Raw genomic sequence first — 22,332 nt, forward strand, 5'->3', positions numbered from 1 at the left:
ACACTACTTAATTGGCTGTGCATACCTTTGTGGTCGGAGGGATATTGGTAGCTTTGGGAAAAACTATTCAATCCACGGCTCAGAATGCCTGGTGGAGCATATTTGAAGGCTGGTCCCCAAAGGCCCGACGCTTCCTGGACGTGATCATACATCCTGCAATAAAAATTTTAATTGTTGTCACATTATTATCCACATGGGACACCTGCTTATGTATCTATGCCCGCAGGTTATACCGTAAACGTCTTGCACAAAACATATATTGGTGAACCATGGCCAAGGCACCAAATGTATCGGGACGAACACGCGGACGATTATAGGATTAATAAGAGTCGTTCGCTGTCCTCCTGATACTATAATATTCTAGGAAGTTGTGATTGTTCAACTCCACCTAGCAGACATACATATGAGGAGATTGAGGTAATGATTGATTCTGATGGTGTATGGACTAATCATCCCGAGATTCAAGTACGTCGTCCATGATTCACCCATAATATTATTGTGCCAAGGTCGAACTGCACAAACATCTTTTTCACTGACCACTTACTGTATATAACTTTTTATATATTAATTTATTTTTACCAATACTTGGTTTGCCGGAACGCTTATCTCATCCTGGGCCAGTTATCTTGGTTTTAAGAAGAAGAAAGAGCGTCACCCAAGGACATTTGCCTTGTTTTTCTAGAAATTAAAAGAGAAAGTGTTATTTGGTATGCTCTGCAGCTGCAGGCCATTTCACTCCACTTAGGTGAGAATTGGAGAACTGAGAGTGCATTGCCTGAGGGGAGGGGTGAGCTTGGCCAGCCCATTCCCTGCCCACACGCACACAGTCGCTTTCACCAAGGCCACTTAAAAAAAAAAAAATTGGTTCTCGTCCCTTTTTTTTGAGGGGGTGGGTAGGGGGGGAGGGATTTTTTTTTTTTTTTTACAAATTTTGATTGACTGTTTGGACTTTCAAATATGTAAGAAAATACATATTTGAAAATACATACCGAAGAGAGCAGACCTACTTCGTACGCCTCCTCAGTTCTTCCAGTTTGTTGCGTTTCAAATATATTAAATGTAAGAAAATACAAGAATGTAAATTCCTTGATCCATGTGTATCTCATAAATGCCTTCCCAACTATGGATTTGGATACTTTATGCTGATGTTTCATTCGTGAATATAAAAATTATACTATTTGAAACCAATATTCTTTTTGTCATTCCCATTTAAATGAACAACCAAGATTTTAAAATATATATCTAGAAAGAAAGTGTATTAAAGCATGTTAAAACACGAGGAATTTACAAAATACAGGAACCTGAATGGTTGAACAAGGAATTGCAACTCTACAAACAAGTACTTAAGAACATGTACCACATCACTTCCCCAGATTTAAATCTTTGCACCAGCCCATCTCAGGTAGAGACAAATTTAGGTTCATGAAACCATTCCAAGACTAGGATTACACAATTTTGAGAAAACTAGATTGAAGCTAGTATTTTCAAGACTATAGGAATTTAACTGCACTGGCCCAAATCACATCACGAAACCCTGTTCTATTCAAACACACTGTCCATGAACTATTCCTTCAAAAGTCTTTGAGAAAGTCTGAATATATACACACTACAACGATCTTCACACCGTACCAGTCCTTCAGGAGCACCCCTCTCCCTTCCTGGGCGATACTGGCTACCACAAAGGCCATGGCATGGAGAAAAAGACCTAAAACATCGAGAAGGGTCCAGCTGCAGACGACTGTAGAGTGGAGCTCCACAGGAAATATGTCAGCTCCACAGGAAACACGTGATCTTTAATAACGCAAAGTGGGGCTAATCTTTACGACGTAAAGTGGAGCTCCACAGGAAACACGCGATCTCCACTCTGTTACAGTAGAACGTCAGTTGTAAAATTCTGGCGAATAAACACATGTTTTTGTTCATTATAGAAAAGTTTATATATGTGTATATGTATGTCAAGATCGGTGGTTGCGATCGTAGGTGAAGCGGGTGATCGCACGGGCAGGCGAGTGGGCAGGAAGCAGGCAGGCAGGCGGAATACGGGGAAAAACAGGGATTGATTGACGGGCAGGACCAAAGGGGGCAAAACGCAGGCACTGACATCAACAAACATCAGTAACATCAATGACGGACAATGAACTAAGGCAAGACATGGACTGAAATAGACAGGACTGGGCGAATATAATCGGACACAGCTGGGCAAGATCAGGGAAGCATAATAAGGGGGCGTGGCACACACGAGGATCGGACGAGCCGGGCGTATATATACATATAAAGTCATAAGATATCTTAAGTGTTATAAACATACACATATATATAGAAAATAATTTATATATATATATATATATATATATATATATATATATATATATATATATATATATGATACACACACACACACACACACACACACACACACACACATACACTAGTTGTATAAATGATGATCGACATGTAATAATTATATTTAATAAACTGTTAAATTTATTTAGAAGGCAACAACAAACAGGATGAAATAAAAAAATAATAATCAACACACTCATGTGCCAGTAATTTAATCATTCTTATAACAGACAGCATTAACCCGAAGGCCCCGCTGGTCAACACAGGCCTGTAAAAATAATTCCATGTCCTCTTGGACCTGAAAACCAAAGAGGAATGGCTCCTTGGATTCTATGTTGTCTCCATCCAGCACATCCCTTCTGCTGGTTTCTGTCAGAAGCATAGGAAGAAACATTATTATAACACTTTTTCAGAAGTAAAACAATTTACTGCTAAAAGTAAGGTTTAAAGTGTGCACTGACCAGGCTAAGTTCCACAGATTTGCGCTTTCTTAGTCTGAATACAGGTGCATGTTCACCTCTCAGCACAGCCTCTGATTCCTTTGTCCAGTGTGCAAATACCTTCCCATAACTTATAATGAATATACTGATATACTGATATTAATAATGTGTCTTTAATTTCATTTTTCAGTCAAACTTAACAGATACACACACACACTGACCTTCGGAGATCGAAGTTTTCCATTAGCAGCAGGCACCACCATTTCCGCAATTTCGGCATGTCTAACTATTAAAAATCAATTTAGTGTCATTTAGTGACTTCTTTGCACACATACTTTATTGCTCTCTAAAAAGAGCTACTTACTATGGTGTAATAAAAGGGAGCATCCAGCACCACATATAAAGCAGACTGTCAATTAAAAAATAAATGTCAATGTTCATGACTTATTCTCAAAAGCATCTTGACAGTCCAAAAATATCTGAATGACGAATCTTACCATCAACATGTAGATGCCACAGTCAACCTCAAAGTCTTGGCTTGGAAACCCCTTTATTATCACAATGGGATAAAACACTCTTTAATCACATTTCATCAATATACCTGTATTAGAAAATCTCTATATAATCACACACATGATCACATACCTCCAACTCAAAGCCATTCATTTCAGACCACTCCCCTGGACTGATATTCTCTGCAAGCTTCCTGTTATTTTAAGATATAACATACAGAAATTACTGCTAGTACAAATAAAGTATTAATTGTTAACAACTGTTAACTGTTAATGCTGCAGCAGCATGCTCTTTATAAACAGGCTTAAAAACACAGCCTGTACACAATTAGCAAAATGTGAAAGGGTCAGTCCGTGCCAAATCAACCAATGTCCAGAAAAGTTCCATGCGCATCATTCCTGATTTTGATGAAAACTTGGTATTTTGATCCTTATAGAGAACACTGAAAATTCCCCAAGTTTTATTGAAAAATTCAGATGCAGTCCAAAGTGAACCAAAAACTGATTTTTGCAAGTCCATAGCTTTGAAGTGCTTCCCGTGAGCTTAATTTTAATGCCAGATTCTGAAAGAGCAGGGAAAAGTATACCAGGAAGGAGAGCAATTTTCAGCTCTCTAGCATGCTTAGAAGTGAACATATTGTCTCTTGAAAACCCTTACAAATTACATGCGTGATTCGTGAGTGCAAAAAAGGGGCGTGGCACCCAAATTTGAAAGGGCCATAACTTTGGACTGCATCAGAATTTTTCAATAAAACTTGGGGAATTTTCAGTGTTCTCTATAAGGATAAAATTTTAAATACCAAGTTTTCATCAAAACCAGGAATGATGCCCATGGAGCCCCTGGTTGATTTGGCATGGACTGACCCGAAAGTACATTCATATGCTTAGTCTTGATCAACCTCTACAGAAGTTCTGTAATTTCTGTTTCATCATATTTTAACATTTACAGCATTTAGCTGACACATTTATTCAGACTGAACTGCACTGCCCAATTATAACGACAATTTAATGACATAATTTGGTAACTATATCGGATAAACCAATTCTACTGTCAGAACTCATCTTCTAGGTATTTTAATACTATTATTTAAATATCTGATTTAACATCTGATGTATCACCTTTTAATCAAAAGGCTGTACTCCACAGTACAGGTCTGTCAAGTAAGCATGTGAATTCACTGAATAAACTGAAGACATGCTGAACACAAAATAGATCAGAACGTGATCTAAAATGTACTTAACCTGGAACACTGAACAGGTTCCTGCACACTAACATAAACAGAAAATTGACCTCAAGAGTGACACATATTGGTGGCCACCAAATCATGTCCTTTTCTTAGCACATCATGAGTCGAGAAAGAACATTTCTTTTATACCTGGCTTCATCACCTAAGAGACAGTTACTCAAGGTGTTAAGCAATGCCATTGCAATAACAGTCAGTCAATGATTCACAGTAGTTGCCCATGGCTTAAAATGCGTAAATTAAAGCTGTACCAAGATGTAACTGACACAATTACAATAAAATCTTAAAATCCTAACATCCTCAGACTTTTGGGCTTTTATTCGGTTAAGTGTATTGTATGGTATTGATGTGCTCCTACATACACAAAGCTAAAAATGCCCAGGAGTCCATAGTGGGAACACAATAATGTCCTTCCTCTCTGCATCATTCTGAAATGGAGATCAATATTTTACATGAAGTACTCTTACACTAGTTCTAAATAATAATCACCCAGGAAAATTTGTACTTACAGGAAGGGATTGAAGTGGCTCACAGTTGTAGGGAGGAAGCCAAGTCCGGGTGACAATGTACCTTGTCCCGGCATGGTAGTGTGCACCGCCGTATAATTTTGTCTGTAAGCAAAAATATACTAGTATAAATCAACTGAATGAAATTATATTTAAGCAATTTATTCCATACTGATAGCATGCATATGAAAAAGGTCTAAGTAAAATATTAAAAGCCTCTAAAATAAACTGAAAACCTGAGACAAACCACAGAGATCAACAAACGATGTTTATTAAAAACAATGCTTATTACTATCTACTTGTCATGTTGGTGAAATTATTAAAAGAATTTGTTATAAAGATTATCGAAAATATGTAGTAAAAATCAACAAACTCACTGCGCATGAAATCGGATGCAACATACCTTGAAAAAGCAAAGCCGCTTTTAAACGGGGATCCATGTTTACAATTTGGTTTATAAAACAATGTTCCTTTTAATGTAATGGCAACTGTAATATCAGAAAACACAATACAAAGTGTAAGGATTACTGCGCCTACGGCTTCTAACTAAATACACGTAACTGTCAGATGTTTAATAAGACTATGCAGCAAAACGAGCAAAAATACATTTTTTTTAAAGTAAACATTAAACGTTTTCATGGAAAGCCAGCTCTATATGACAAGTGCTAAAACAGCTCGTCAAGCAACATAACGTTAGACTCAAATATTGTGTGCACACGATATTATTTTTATATGTTTGTCGCGTCGCTTAACTTACTTCAGGTTCGAAGACTTAGTCCAGACTCTCTCTTGGTACAAACACAGTGTAGATCGCGTGTTTCCTGTGGAGCTCCATTTTACGGCGTAAAGATTAGCCCCACTTTACGTTCTTAAAGATCACGTGTTTCCTGTGGAGCTGACATATTTCCTGTGGAGTTCCACTCTACAGTCTTCTGCAGCTGGACCCTCTTGAAAACATCCGAGAATTTCCCCACTCAAAGTAAGTGTAAACAAAATGGCTGGAAAACGGCATCTGCGCCGAGGGTTCCCGAGTGGTTCCGAATCGACAATCGTCGATGTGGAATGCACGGGAAATTCAAATTTCGTCATTCTTGGGCGTTTTCCATGCGATTTTTACGAAATAAAATTTTTTTAAAAATTCGGGTCGGAGGCATTTCGGCGGGTCGGGAGGGGACGTGAACCAATTTTTTTTTTAAGTGGCCTAAAGGAAGGGGGAGAACTCAGTACTAACCGGAGCGTGCATCGCCTGGCACTTATCGGGACTCAGTGTTGGTCTCCTGCCTGGACTGAAAGGGGCTCCCCAGTCTGTGTGTGAAGGTGGGTGATGATGGCACGTCCGATTGTGAATAGCTTTGCAGCTGCTGATGCATTTTAATCATTAGAGGGACTTGTGAAGAAGGAGGTGCCGCCTATTAATGTTGCTTGCTTATGGCGTTATGAGCCCTGAGTGTGCATCGGTCAGAATGCATCAGTCCGTCGTTCCACCAGCCTTTATTAACAAGAGCAACTTGCTTTCGTGGGGATATACGTGTGTTCAACCAAATTGAACTCCCGGTAAACATCACACACCGCCAAATAACAGCAATTATCTCGTTCCGGAATGATAAATTAACAGCCTTTTATATTTAAACAATATTTAAATGAGTTAGCACAATAGCTCTGCAGCCGACTTAGCATGGGCTAGCTGCACTAAGAACGCAATGTTATGCCATCCTTCATAAATAAGGTATTTAAACATACTTAAAATGCAGAACTTAAATCATAAACATAAATATAACTGCAAGCAGTGATAAGCGGTTCCAAAGCTAATGGAAAGAATAAGTTGGTAGAAATGGAGTACATGGAATAAAATGAAAAGTTCAATAATAATAGGACATGAAATAGAGACTGTAACTGCTGGGCAATGCATTTAAATAGTCAGAAAGTAGGAAACAGTACTACAATAGCATGAGAAGCTAATGGACAGAATAAGTGAGTAGACATGGAGTACACAGCATAAAATGAAAAGTTCAATAATAATGGGACATGAAATAGAGACTGTAATTGCTGGCCAATGTATTTAAATAGTCAGAAAGTAGGAAATACTACTACAATAGCATGAGAAGCTAATGGACAGAATAGGCTGCTCATTTAGACAGAAGAAAGGCTGAAAGTATTCAATGGCATTTTATAAATGGAGCAAGGGCTCCACCTGCTGGATAATTTATTACAAAATTGCAATTGCTCCAGTTTACACAGCCTAAAGTATAATTGAAGGCTGATAAATTTGTAAAAGTCAGATGGCAGGACAGTAAAAGGAAATTGAAAATATGGACTCATATGAAGGAGTGGGTGATTAATCTTTGAATGTTTGATGGAAAATAAGGATATTTCAGCTGAATTAACTAAGGTGGGTCTTAGACATATATGAACAGTGGCTGTAGCGCCCCTGTTTGACTGATCGGCACCAAAGTTGGTGGGTCTCTCTGGGAGGCCGTGCTACATTAGTGGGTAAAATTTGGTGAGAATCGGATGAAGAATGCCTGAGATTTAGCTGTTTGATTGAAATAGGAATTGAAATGGTTTGGCCAGCAGGTGGAGCCTGCGCTCCATGGATAAATTCTATTCAATACTTTTAGGCCTTCTCAGCCAAGTTTGCTCTTAGACACATATGAACAGTCGCCGTAGCGCCCCCGTTTGACCGATCGGCATCAAAGTTGGAGGGTCTGTCTGTGGGCAAGTGGTACATTTGTGGATCAAATTTCGTGAGGATTGGATGAAGCATGCCTGAGATTTAGCTGTTTGATTGAAATCGGCTTATAAATGATGCAGGTTGGGTGTGGCTGGTGGCCATATTATACAGAAAGGTCAGGTATTTTTTAATAATCATCCCTGACGGCAGTGTCTTGATTGACTTGACACCAGAATCACTTACATGGGGTGTAGATTGTTAAAGTTATAGGAATATTTCATTTAATCAGTTTTTAAATATCACAAGGGAATGCAGATGACTGTCATTATCCAATACATATATCTTGATTTGGACATGACTCACAGAACTTGCAGTACAAAGGATTTTTACCAGTAATATGAGACTTGAACAGAAATGAGATAAATGTCACTTTCACTGGTTTTGCAGGTTTAGAGACACATATTGCATTGCTGTAGCGCCCCCGTTTGACCAATCGGCACCAAATTTGGAGGGCCCTTACCCACTACCGTCCTTGATGACATATTCAAGTTTGGTAGTGATTGGCTGAGGCAGGCCTGAGATACAGCTGTCTGATTGAAGTGGGCGTGGCACCTGTATGGTCTGGATGTGGCTGGTCGCCGTACCTTATAGAAAGTTTAGGATTTTTTGAATAATTGTATACCAGGACTGTCTCCTGATTTGAATAATACTAGATATACATAGGTTGGTTGAAAATCCAAGGAGGTTAACGAAATGTCATGTTTTTAGACTCCTATAAAATACGCAAAAGCGGAAAGAGATAGGATGAAGTTCTACATGGATTTGAATTTGGCATGGGCCAGTGCATTAGATAAGTAACAAATCTCAATTTTATCATTAACAGTTCAATAGAAATAAGCAGAAATGCAAATCCTGTCGCTGTAGCGCCCCCATGTGGACAATTGGGGTGGCCTTCGCAGGGGTTGCTAGGGGTTAGGAGACAAATGTACAAGCCTATTTTTGTTCAGATCAGCTGTTGTTAAGCCTGTCAAAGGCCTGTCAGAATGCTGCTTGATTTTGATTGGCTGATGGTGGCTAGGGTTTTATGACTAATGACTGCCCTGATAGATTCCTGACCTCAGGCTTCAGAGTAGTACATGTATGCCAAATTTCATTTGGATCGGTCAAGGAAGTCAGGAGATATTGGCAGTTTTTAGTTGTAGCGCCCCCTATTGACGAAATGCGGCCCGCCTTCAATAGTGTCCCCAGAATTTGGTACAGAGATAGGATTTCAAATTTGGTGAAGGTAGGCTAAGGTATGGCCAAGTTATAACAGTCAGACCAATACTGGCTAAATTTACGTAGACTTTGGGCGTGGCTAGTGGCCGTATGATAGACCAATATCAGGGTTATTTGAATTATTATTCATCAGCTCAGAGACCTGATCAGTTTTATACCTCATTTGTCTGATTCCGTCAGACGGTGTAGGAATTACAAGCAAAAGTAGGTTTTGCAAATTATGCAAATTAGCAAAAAATCTAAGTAGGCGGAGCTTCATAGTCCAAATGGCAAGTTGGTAGGGCAAGGATGTCTCTATCAGTAGAAATATGAATTTCAATTATAGGACTAACAGGACAGGAGATATCAATCAAAACGCGTTAGGGGGTGCCACGGCGCCCCCATCTGGCCGACATGGTTGGGTCGGATTATCTGAGTAGCGGGGAGGAATTGACATCATCCTACCAAGTTTCATAATTCTAGTACTTACGGTTTAGGCTGTACATTCAGTTTTAGGGCAGAAAAATAATAGGATTATTATTATTATTATTATTAAGAAAAACAATAAGGTTCCATTGCACTTTGTGCTTTGGAACCTTAATAATCCTAAGAAAAACAATAAGGTTCCATTGCACTTCGTGCTTTGGAACCTTAATAAAGGATTACAGTTAAGGGAGCAAACGTTAACCAAATACAAACGTACAGCTCTTGGACTGAACAAGCAGGGTGCTAAAACTCAAAACTACAGTTCCTACGCGGTCCGCAAGGTGGCACTCGCCGCCCACCACTCCCGACACCAACAGTCGTCTTCACTCTTCATGACAGGACTACTTAGCAATGCTTATGATATTTCGTAATTTTGTCTGATATTCCATAATTTTGTAATCATTAAAGGGACTACTTACTATTGCTTATAATATTTCATGATTTTGTCTCGCTTTATATTTCATACTTTTAATATTCCTGAAGAGACCAAAGCGTACCTGTTTGTTCCTCCGACAGCCCTATATCCCCCTCTCGTACTAAAACACCCAAATAACCTTTGCCAAGACCCTCTCCCTTCTCTCCTCCATCTTCTGCATGGTATACAACTCTTGTTTCAGGATACAGCAGTACTCTTGCTGAGCTATGCACAAAAATTGGAAACCAGTGTGGGTTGTAAAGACAGAAGAGACATTTCCCTTTTTTCAGACTTTCTTGTGAGAGTTGCAGGGGATTTTCACTGATGGAAAGGTCATATCTGAACCCCTCATTCCCCAACAAATGTCGTCTATGATCAATATATGTATAACTGAGGCTGATGTGGTACTAAGCCTAGCTAAGCTCAAAATAAATAGATGGCATCTTGCCTACAGTTTTAAAGGAGATGAGGAATATTATTAGCCGACCTTTAACTTTATTATTCCAGAAATCCTTATCTGCTGGTGTGGTACCTTCTGATTGGAAGCATGCTAATATAACACCCATATTCAAAAAAGGGGATCGAAGTAATCCAGCAAACTATAGGCCAATCAGTTTAACTGGAAAAAATAATGGAAGCTATAATCCAAGTGAAAATGGTAAGTAACATTCTGAGGGATAACCAACATGGATTCAGGTGAGGAAGGTCCTGTTTGACTAATCTGTTTGATTTCTTTGAGGAAGCTACAAGAGAAATTGATCACAAAAAGGCCTATGATGTCATCTACTTCGCTTTCCAGGAGGTCTTTGATGTTGTCCCCCACAAATGGCTCTTGCTTAAGCTCAAAGCTGCACGGATTTTAGGAACTGTAGCAGCTTGGATCGAAAACTTTGTAACAGACAGGAAGCCGTGGGTATTTATTAGAGGCACAAGGTAAGAGTTTTAATGGGCACACAGAGAGGCATACGGGACAGAATAGTCATAATAATGCAATGACAGGACTAGTGAAACAAACTCTGACGTGGACTTAAATACACAGAACTAATGAAAACCAACTCACAACAGCTGATGACAAGGGGATTCCACACGAGGTTAACGAGGGGCCGTGGCACACACGAGGACAGGACTGGCAGGGTGTGACAATATAGGTTGCCTTATAAAAACCACTGGAATTCAAAGTGACAGATCGCTGTAGAGTCCTGTTTATAAACCTTTATTAATACTGAAGTGATTAGAGGTAAGGTTTACTCACAGATAACAAGTTATGTCTGAAGCTTTATTTGGTCACACAAGCAGCTTGACGGCACAGACTCGGCGCTATTTGTCTCTGAGGAAAAGGAAACTCATTAGATTTCCTGTCAAACATTTATTCAGGTAATTACACCAGGAATGCCGAAGGCAAGCAATAGTCTGATACATAATAAAAACTAGCAGCTGTCGGAATGGTTTTATTCGTTTCTATTTATGTTGATTTATTTAGTTGTTGTATACTTTTGGATTAAAATGAATTAAACAAATTTGTCCGTCATTGATGTTGGATGTTACTACCGTTGATCTGTCCTGCCTGTAGCCTTCTTTCCCTTAATAAATCCCCAGTTTTCCCTGTATTCCACCTGCCTGCCTTGTCTTTCCCTGCCTCCTGCCCACTTACCTGCCCGTCGCTACCCGGGATACCTGACAACTGCAGTTCCGCTGTTTTGTTTGGCACCCTAAATTATGTCCTGCAATCTGTGGAAAAATCTGAAGGCTGAGGAATGTTACGTAAGACAGGTAAAATGCAAAAACTCTCTCTGGTGTAATTCACTGCATAAAACCAATGGTCTTAAGTGTGGTGTCTTCTTCATAACACTCCCTGACTTTTGTATTCGTGACCTTGAGATAGGGTGGGCTGCTTTTCTTCCTTCATTTTACTAGTGTTCCTCCCTTTCCTCCCAGCCTTGGCTGGTGGTTCAGGCAGCATCACCTCTTTTAATGGACCACAGTTACACAGAGATGAACAACATAGAATACTTTGGATTGAGGTTTTGCAGTAAGAGGGTGCTGAAGGAAAAAGGAGTTTCAAAGACATCGGTCTGCCTGTACTGCCGATTTTGTCTCTGCCCATTTCAGATGTTCATGTAAAGTGTGAATTTACTAATGTGACATTCCTTAAATATAACCACTGAAACAGAACGGTTGTAAATTTGCTGTCCAGTTTGGTAGATGGACTGACGCAGAGGCGGAGCTATGGATAGGTCTGGGTGGTATTGACAGTTGGGCCCACCCAATTAGATTAATGAAACTGCATTCTTTATATATAAATTACTGTCTTCTAACTCTGTTCCTATACATCACTGTTGTTACTGTATCAAGTACGACAGAATGTGTGAGCTCCCTCTAGTGGTCTTCTAGGTATAATTTTTTTCTCACTTTTTTGCTATTCTGTCTTCTTTTCATACCTATAATGCGGCGATTAGCTTCATACTGGGCACCGACACACCTGGAAATGACGTAACATCGAACCAAATGCCAAAAGTAATCAGAAGTTAGCACGCTGCCCAGAATGCACAGATAACAAGCTACACTGCAAGTCGTCCAGCCACGACGTCACCCAGCCCCTCGTCTGCCGTCTAAAATACAGATAAATTACATGTGCTCCATATTTCTGCAGCTGACATTATTTTGAACTGGGCCATAAAGAACATATTCTCATAGCGATGGCTTTTAATCAGTCCATGCTGGATCTGGGAGAAATGATGCGGCGAGCAAAGCAGGTGGTTTGGGTGCCGACGGTGCATGAAGGTGTGCAGGCAGCGGCAGGAGAGAAGATGTTAAGGATTGTAAGGATTAGAGTGCAAAGGTTGTAGGTGATTTGAAGTTAGACAACAGAGATTCGTGGCTGTGGAGCATGATAGGAGTTTTGTGTGATTCAAAAGAAAGTACAGAGGAATGTTGGCAGGAAATGGAAAGAGAAGTGCCTGAGGAGGTGTGGACTGCTCATGATACAGATGTAGGCCTAGTTAATTCAGCTAGCCCACTGGAAATTTATCTTAAGCCGGGGTGCACACCACCCTGGAAAAACCAGTACCCCTTGAAACCTGAGGCCGAGGAAGGTATAAGGGAAACGATAGAGGGATCACTGGATGCAGGGGTGTTGGTGCCTACCATTAGCTGCTGCAACACCCCCCTCTTCCCTGTGCCAAAGGCAGGAGGTGAAAAGTGGAGGCTGGTACATGATTTGTGTGCAGTAAATGAGGTAGTGGAGGATCAGACAGCAGAAGTTCCCAATCCACACACCCTGTTGACAAATGTGCCCCCCCAATGCAAAATGGTTTACAGTTGTGGATTTGTGTTCAGCATTTTTCAGTGTGCCCCTTGCAGAACAGTCACAGTTTCTGTTTGCTTTCACCTACAGGGGTCAGCAGTATACCTACACGAGGATGCCACAGGGATTTAAGCATTCGCTGCATGTTTTTAATCAGGTGCTTAAGGCAGACTTAGACTGAATTTAAAAAGTACAGTGATACAATATGTGGAGTATCTATTGTTGTGTGCGGAAACGCTGGCAGACTGCCACCAGGACTCAGTGCAGTTGCTGAAGGTCTTGGCAAAAGGGGGCCATAAGGTGTCCAAGGCCAAGTTGCAGTACTACCAAGAGCAGGTTACGTACTTGGGGCGTGAGATCAGCCACGGGAGGAAAGCTATAGCAGCAGAACAGCTAAAGGGAATCACTAAGGCTCTGAAACCCATGACTGTGTCACAGATGCTGACATTTTTTAGGGACGACAGGATTCAGCGTGGACTGGATTGAGGACTGTGCTGTGAAGGTGGCACCGTAGTGGGCACTGATAAAGGAGGAGGGCCACACTAATTTGAAGGCCCCCTTAATTTGAATTCAGTAGCATTTGAATCTATCAAGCAGAAGCACCAGAATGCACCTGCTCTGGGCCTCCCAGTCTACACCAAGCCGTTTTATCTGTATGTCGGGAACAGGAAGGACGGCTTTGGGACAGCCCTGCTCACTCAGGACTTGTGTCCTGGCAGACGGAAGCAGCCATTGGCATACTATAGTATGAAGCTGGACAATGTGGTTCAGGGATACCCACCCTGTTTCCAGGCAGTGGTGGCTGCCTATTTAGGCTATGAAAAGGCCACTGCCATCACAATGGGTTATCCAGTGACATAAGAACATAAGAACATAAGAACTATACAAACGAGAGGAGGCCATTCGGCCCATCAAGCTCGCTTGGGGAGAACTAAACTAATAGCTCAGAGTCGTTAAAATCTTATCTAGCTCTGATTTAAAGGTACCCAAGGATTCAGCTTGCACTACATTATCAGGAAGGCTATTCCATACTCTGACTACACGCTGCGTAAAGAAGTGCTTCCTTAAATCCAGCTTGAAATGTTCTCCCGCTAATTTCCACCTATGGCCACGAGTTCGTGTATTTAAACTAATGCTGAAGTAACTATTTGGTTGAACAGCATCCAAACCTGTTAGAATCTTATATACCTGGATCATGTCCCCCCTCAATCTCCTTTGCTTGAGACTGAACAGATTTAGCTCAAGTAACCGTTCCTCGTATGACATTCCTCTAAGACCAGGAATCATTTTTGTGGCCCTACGCTGCACCTTTTCTAAGGCCACAATGTCCTTTTTAAGATATGGTGACCAAACCTGCACACAATATTCTAGGTGAGGTCTCACCAAGGAATTGTATAATCTTAGCATTACCTCCCTTGACTTAAACTCCACACACCTGGAGATATACCCCAACATCCTATTGGCCTTTCTTATTGCTTCCCCACACTGGCGAGAATGGGACATGGAAGCATCAACATACACACCAAGGTCTTTCTCATGATCAGCTACCTTTATTTCAGTGACACCCATGAAATACCTGTACTTTATATTTCTGCTCCCTAGATGGAGTACCTTACATTTATCGACGTTAAATTTCATCTGCCAGGTATCGGCCCAGTCACTAATTAAATCAAGATCCCGCTGTAGCTGCTGAGCCACTAATTCAGTATCTGCTACACCACCCACCTTGGTGTCATCTGCAAATTTCACCAGTTTACTGTATATATTGGTATCCATATCATTTATGTAAATTAGGAACAATAGTGGTCCTAAAATCGAACCCTGCGGTACCCCACTATGAACGCAAGCCCACTGTGACATTGTGCCTCTTATAACTACTCGCTGTTTCCTATCTGTTAACCATTGACAATTTATACTTCACATAAGGTGGTGGACCTTATTGACAAAGGCAAATTTGTGTTGATCCCAGCAAGGCAGCTAGCGTACTTTGCATTTCTCTCTTACCCGGATGTGACAATAAAGCGCTGCACTACAGTGAACCCTGCAGACAGCATTCCCCTGGAGGATGAGGGGCAGCCACATGAGTGTGTGGCAGAGTCTTTGGTTTACATTAAACTGAGACCAGACCTGGAGAGCTCTCCCACTGAAAATAGCGAGATGGTTTTGTTTGTGGATGGCTCATGTTGGAGAGATGGGGATGCCTTGAAGGCTGGGTTTGCTGTAGTTCAGCCTCAGGGTGATGATTTTCACACTCTCGTTTCAGAGCCAGTGGCACAACCCTGTTCCGCTCAATTAGTGGAGATAAAGGCTTTGACTGCAGCGTGCTGGCGAGGACAACATAAGACGGTTACAATCTACACAGACTCTGCATACGCACATGATGTATGCCATCTGTTTGGAGCAGTCTGGAAGCAAAGGGGGTTTTGCAAAATTGACGGCTCCCCCATTCAGCATTATAATCAGATTTTGGAGTTGCTACACGCAATGTTGCATCCCAAGCGTTTGGCTATTGTTTAGTGTCATGCCCACCGCAAAGGTCGTGATTTTGTTATTCAAGGCAATGCGGCCTCTGATGCGGCAGCCAGGGCGGCTGCGCAGGTCAGGACTGCTCATCTTTTGCCTATGGTGACTATAGAGCTGGACCTTACTGTTTCTGATCTGGTGGCCCTGCAGGAGCGTGCGGGCCCCTATGAGGCCTCAGTGTGGCTAAAAAGGGGGGCCTCTAAGGATGCTAATGGTCTGTATAGCAACCATGAGGGGCTTTTGGCCGCACCTCTGTCTTTGGTGAACATTTTGATAACGGATGCGCATGGTCTTGACCATTGCACAAGGGGGGAGGTGTTTTTACACCGCAAGGTTTCTGGGCACCACAGCTGCAAGCAATGGTGGATACAAGGTTGTCAGAATGTGAGGTGTGCATTAAGAACAATGTACGCAAAGCAATCACAGCCCCAGTAGGGCACATTCCAGTGCCGGAGGGACTGTTCAGACACTTGGTGATGGACTATGTGGACATGGGAAAAACAGCATATGGAAAGCGATATATGCTTGTGATTGTGGACAGGTTCAGCAGATGGGTGGAGGCAATACCGTCCAAGGACATGGGGGCGATGACAGTGGTGAAATTCCTGATCAGAGAGGTGATTCCGAGGTTTGGGATACCAACTGAAATCAGCTCTGATAATGGAGCTGCATTTGTGGGGAAAGTTACTAAGTTAGTGGTTCAACAGCTGAGAATAAAACAAAGGTTGGGATGTGTGTATCACCCTCAGTCGCAGGGCATGGTGCAGAGAGTGAATGGCACACTTAAGCAGAAGCTGAATAAGATTTGCGCCACCACGAAAATGAACTGGGTAGATGCACTGCCAACAGCCTTGATGGCGTATCGGATGGAAGCGCACAGGGTGACGCATTTGTCTCCGCATGAAATGCTGACAGGGAGACCAATGCCTGGATCGAGTTGGAGGGGGCCGTATAAGGGACCCAGCCTAGATCAGCTGGGGGATGAATTAAAGTTGTACATGAGGACGTTAACCAAAATACACAAAGCTATTTCCAAACAGGAAAGGGAGAAAGCACAGAAAGAAGACACAGACCAGAAGGAGCCAGTCATCTTTCCAGGAGATAAAGTCTACCTGCGAGTGTTCCGGCGAAAGTGGCACAAGCCCCGACGAGAGGGACCCTTCAAGGTGACACGAGCCACAGCAACAGCAGTACAGGTAGAAGGGAGTAACACGTGGTATCATTTGAACCACTGCACTAGAGTACTGCACGAAAGGCAGATAGTCACTGAAAACGACACAGAGGATGTAGCTGCCCTTGACTCAGATGGCCCTGATGGAGCTCCCAGAGGAGCTCCACAGCTTGGAGAGGAGCCAGTTTCAGGTTCAGAGCAGACTGAGGGTCAAGAGGGAGCGTCGCAAGCAGACCAGCCACTCCAGACAGGACACGAAGCTGTGGGTTCTGGTAGGGCTGACAGCGATGATATTGGTGATGCTAATGATATATCCGGCCCTTCAGGTCTGGGGGCACAGCAGGACCACAGGTCAGGTGAGTTCAGAACAATTGACTTCACTGACTCCGCCTTGTCCTTTGATGCTGAATAACCTCTCAGATAACAATGAGCGAAAGCGGAGAGATAGGGAGGAGATATGGGAGTGAGGAGAGTGAGCAAATTGTAGAATATACCCAGGATGAAGTAGACCTGGATGGGTTAGCAAAACGTATGCTTGGAAATTGGTGGTATAAATAGGCTAAGTATACCGCCGCTTCATTAGGGCAGGAGGGTTGTGTGTTGTGTGCAGGTCCTGACCCTTCAGTTAGAGTAGTCCCATTCCCATACACTAATAAACAGTGTGAAGAATGGGAAATGGAGAGGATTATAAGATTCTGGAAGAGTCTGTGTCAGGAGGGGCAGGCCCCTGAGAAAGACTGCAGACCCATATCTAACCAGTCAGAGCGCATACCATACTGCCCATATCAGTGTCTGATATATCAGGGAAATTCTAAATATGCGTACAGGGTGGAAAAGCATTATGGGCAGTTTAAGCCCTGGAAAGGGGGACAGCAAGATATTATGGCGAACAAATTGAGTTTTTTCAAGGGACTTATTTATGAGTGTTTTACAAATGATAGGCCAGAGGAGGTAGGCATCTTCTGGGGAATATGTGGAACTGTTTGGAATGTGAAAGGTCCCTGATTACAGAACGGAGAACTATCACGTGTTCCGCTGGATGCGCTAGAAAACCAGAGTGTGCCCCTGGCAGATGTGTAGTGGCTGTGTGGTAAGGAGGGCGGATTGAGGCCTACTCTTCCCTATAATTGGGGAGGCCTCTGCGCTAGGATAATGTTAGTCAGCAAGGTGGATATATATTCTAGAAGACGACCGTCTAGGTCCCGCAGATTTGTTGCAAATTACGAGAATGATCCCAATGTATATATAGATGCAATTGGCCAGCCAAGGGGCATTCCAGAGAAATATAAGGTGAGAAGTGATAGCTGCTGGTTTCGAATCGATATTGATTTGGCCTACTATTAACAAAAATGTGGAATGGATAAATTATTTGTACTATAATCAGCAGAGGTTTACCAACTATACTCAGGAGGCACTCGCATCTCTGGGGGAGCAGCTTCAGGCCACCAGTCTGATGGCCTGGCAGAACAGGATAGCCCTGGATTGGCTCCTGGCAGAAAAAGGGGGAGTGTGTGTGCTGTTCGGGGATCAGTGCTGTACGTTTATTTTTAATAATACAGCCCCGGATGGTTCCTTTACTGAGGCTATGAGAAAGTTGCCAGGGTTGCAGGATGAGATGGCAAGTAATGCAGGACAACATGATGGGTTGTTTGACTGGTGGTATGATATGTGGGGAAATTGGCAGCAAGCCCTTATGAAAGCACTCTGTGTGGGTGCTGTGCTCATTTTTGCTCTGCTACTAATCTTTTGTTGTGTAGTTCCTCTTGTTCGCTCCCTAGTGGGGAGAGCACTGGCCTGGCAGGCGACTATAGCTGCAATGTCTAGAGTGGTGGGAGGACCGTTTGGAGCGGCATCCTCCTGGACCAACACGGAAACGGATGGCGACATAGACACCTTGGATGCAGTCCTGCCCATAGCTGAAGTTCGGCCGTACCGTGTGTGAATACTCCGGGCGGGAGACCTGCAGCATGCCTGCCTCCCACGACATCTGGGATTTTCTGATTATGACAGACTGTCTGTTATAGTAGTATGCAATGTTATTAGTTAACCTTTTACTTATCTTTGTATTAGATATATCTGTTTTTGTATTGAGTTTGTAATAGATTTTGTAGTCCTGCTATACATGCAATATATTCATGGGAGGTCATTTTATGGCGATCCTCCCCTCCCTTCCTGATGTACCCTCTGTGCTGCTGTTGGTTGATTCTCAGTGTTAGTAGTTTGTGAGCCATGCCTGCCATGGACCCCGAAGGGGGGGGCGCGCCTGTGGCGGGCTGGGAGTGGAATTTCCCTGGGTGATAGGGTTTTTGCCCTCCCTCCTGGGCTGGATGGACAGGATTGTGTGTGGGGGAAATATATTGAATATTATTTAGCACTATATAACGTAGAATACAAGTATTATAATATTATTAAAAAGTATGCCAAATATCCATGATATTATGTGAGAGCAAGTTAACCTCTAGCTGGGCTTGTGGTTTCGATATCCGGCCCAGCTCTCTTTGGGTGTGATAGATTAATTTTTATTTGAAAGCTGTATCACAGTAGTTTTGAAAAAATAAAACAGTCATTGAGGAAAGCAGAATTCATTTATTAATACATTAATAAATTCATAATTACAAATATAAAATGTCTGATAAAAACAAAGCCTTATTTAAAAAAGGTTAAAATGTCAAAGCTCTGAGAAAAGTTAAAACGTTAAAAATGGGCTGACGGGGTTAAAAGCTTTTAAAGAAAAAAAATGATACCTGCCTGTACATCCATATTTAACTTGCGGTCTACCTGCTGAGCCTTTCTGCTCACAACGGGTTGATTGATTATGTCTGCGGAGGCCGGAAAGGGGAAACTTTCAGCGCGATGCCTCATTCTCAGTAATGCTACCACGGAGGAAGCGTCGTGCCTGGATGTGTTTATTTACATTTCCCCTTTATTCAGGTACGGTATGAGCATATTAGCTTCTCAATTGTTAATATGTTTGCTGCGCTATTTTATGTGTGTTTTATTAACATGTCGATTGTATGTTGAGTGTGTTTTGAAGCTGTATTGTCAGTTGTAAATTGTTAATCAGTATATGGCTAAGCGGCTAGCTGAAACTTCTTCCCCAGTGGCGGGAACAGAACGACCTGAGGCCAGCTTGTTGTACAGCGTGTGCACTCTGCTCAGGTCAAGCTCAGTAAGACGCACACAAAGCATTTGGGTTTTGGTATGTTTGTGGGTGTACTTTGTTACGCATTTATTCGTATGTTCACTTCTTAAGTGAGTCGCCATGATAAGAAACGGATAATACGAAGGGACAAATGCTATATGTATTTTTTTGTTTATTTTCTGTAGATTCTCATTTGTCAATTTAAGGTCATGTTTATTGATTAATAGATCCTTGTTATACTTACCTGTTACACTTGATTTTATCTGTTTTAAGAAAAGTGAGAGATGTTAGTGTTTATTTACCTGTACAGCAGAATGGAATTACATTCGGATCTAACAGCTGGATGAGCTGAAAGTGCATATAATTGGTGCAATATTTTGTTTTGAGAATAACCTTATAAATGCATATTTAATTGTTGGAATATTTTATTTTGGACAAAACGATGTATCTCTGCAGATGTTTTGAAAATAATACACATATATTCTCGATAATGCTACCACGGAGGAAGCATGGTCCCTGGATGTGTTTATTTACATTTCCCCTTTATTGAGGGTGTTACATGGGCAGTTTACATGGTCTCCACGTTGGATTCCTCTCAGTTCTCTGGTTTCCTCCCGCAGTCCAAAGACACGTGGTTCAGGTGAATTGGTGCCTCTAAAAGTACCCATAGTGACTGTGTGTGAGTGTTTGCCCTGTGACAGACTGGCATCCTGTCCTGGGTGTTCCCCTGCCTTGAGCCCTGTTCTGCCTCAGATCAGCTCCACGCTCCCTTTACTGTACTGACCCTGTACTTAATAAGAATGTGCAAGATAGATGGCTGAACTAACGTACATTGAAATGCTTTTTGTACAAGTCATGTCAAGTGATTTGTATTTAAAAGGCACATTAACAAACAATACATGTTATGGCAAAATGCTGTAATTAAAAATGCTACAATAAAAACATGAAATACGTAATACAATCAGAGACATTGGACAAAGTTACATAAAATATATAATTTTAGTAATTCAATGGGGATAAGATAAAAGCAGGAGTAACTGTCTCCAGGTCTTTGGCTGAAAGGTGTGATTTAAGCCTGGCTATTGAACTCAGCTGACAGAAACACCCCTTCACAACAGAATTTATTTGTTTATCAAACTCAATGATGAATCAAAGATGAAACCAAGATTTTTAGTATGTGACCGGAAGTTTTCTGAATAAGGCCCTAATTGTTCTCTGAGATCATGAACAGACCTTGAGTGACCAAAACTCATTACCTCTGTCTTGTTTTCATTAATCAGGACCAAAGTCATTGCGGTCCTGTTCTTAATGTCCTCCAGACAGTTAGAAAGGGCCATCAGAGAGCAGCAGTATCCAGGTTTTAATGGCAGATAGAGCTGCATATCACTGGCATAGCAATGATATTTTACATAATAACATTCACAAATAGAGCCCAAAGGAAGCATGTATAGACGGAATAGGAGAGGGCCTGTATCACAGGACTGGATATGTTTACAAGTAAGGTCATAGTACTGAAGGGGTGTGGCCTTCCCACACAGTGACAAGCCCATTCATTCACCTCATCTAGGCCTTTTACTAGGGATTTAAGGTCCTGGTTTTCCTCTCAGACCCTAGAACACACTGCCAGGCTCAGATTCCCAATCCCACATCCTGCTGAAGCCCTTCCCAAGATCAGACACTAGTTTTGTTTTCCTTGTTCTTATAATAAAATGATGGTCTTTGCCTTTTCAGGCAACATCATCACTGTTCTGTTAATTACACATGACCTAATCTAAGTATTATACAAGCCAAGCATCATCACTTAGAGATGTCATGATGTGGAAAATCCTTATTCGGTTAATTATTTTCCCCACAGGTGCTGACAGTGTGTCCATAGTGAAATGGGTCTGTGTACAGAGAGGATGATCTGTTACAATCCCATGTTTCTATGGTGACAGATATAAAACTCATGTGAAATACTGGTGCAGAGGGTATCATGTGAGGTCATGTACTCCCATAGTACACACTGACTCTCCACAGGAGGGTAAAGTGTCAGTCAGAGATGATCTTGACTACCGAGTCTTCACTGTGACCATCAGCAATCTGACAGCTGAGGACTCTGATCGGTACTGGTGTGGTGTGAAGATCAGTGGAGCCTCTTTGATCGGGTTAATCTGTCAGTCACTCATGGGAAGATGTCTGTACTGCAGACTGTAGCCAATGAGATGCACAGTATGTAACATGTCATGGAGTCAAAAAGGAAGGACATTAACACAAACACTGAAGGAAAATTGTTTTAATATTTAAAAAATCTGTATTTTAATTTAATTCAATGTGAT

Source organism: Brienomyrus brachyistius, chromosome 11, assembly GCF_023856365.1.
Source record: "Brienomyrus brachyistius isolate T26 chromosome 11, BBRACH_0.4, whole genome shotgun sequence".
Taxonomy (NCBI): Eukaryota; Metazoa; Chordata; class Actinopteri; order Osteoglossiformes; family Mormyridae; genus Brienomyrus; species Brienomyrus brachyistius.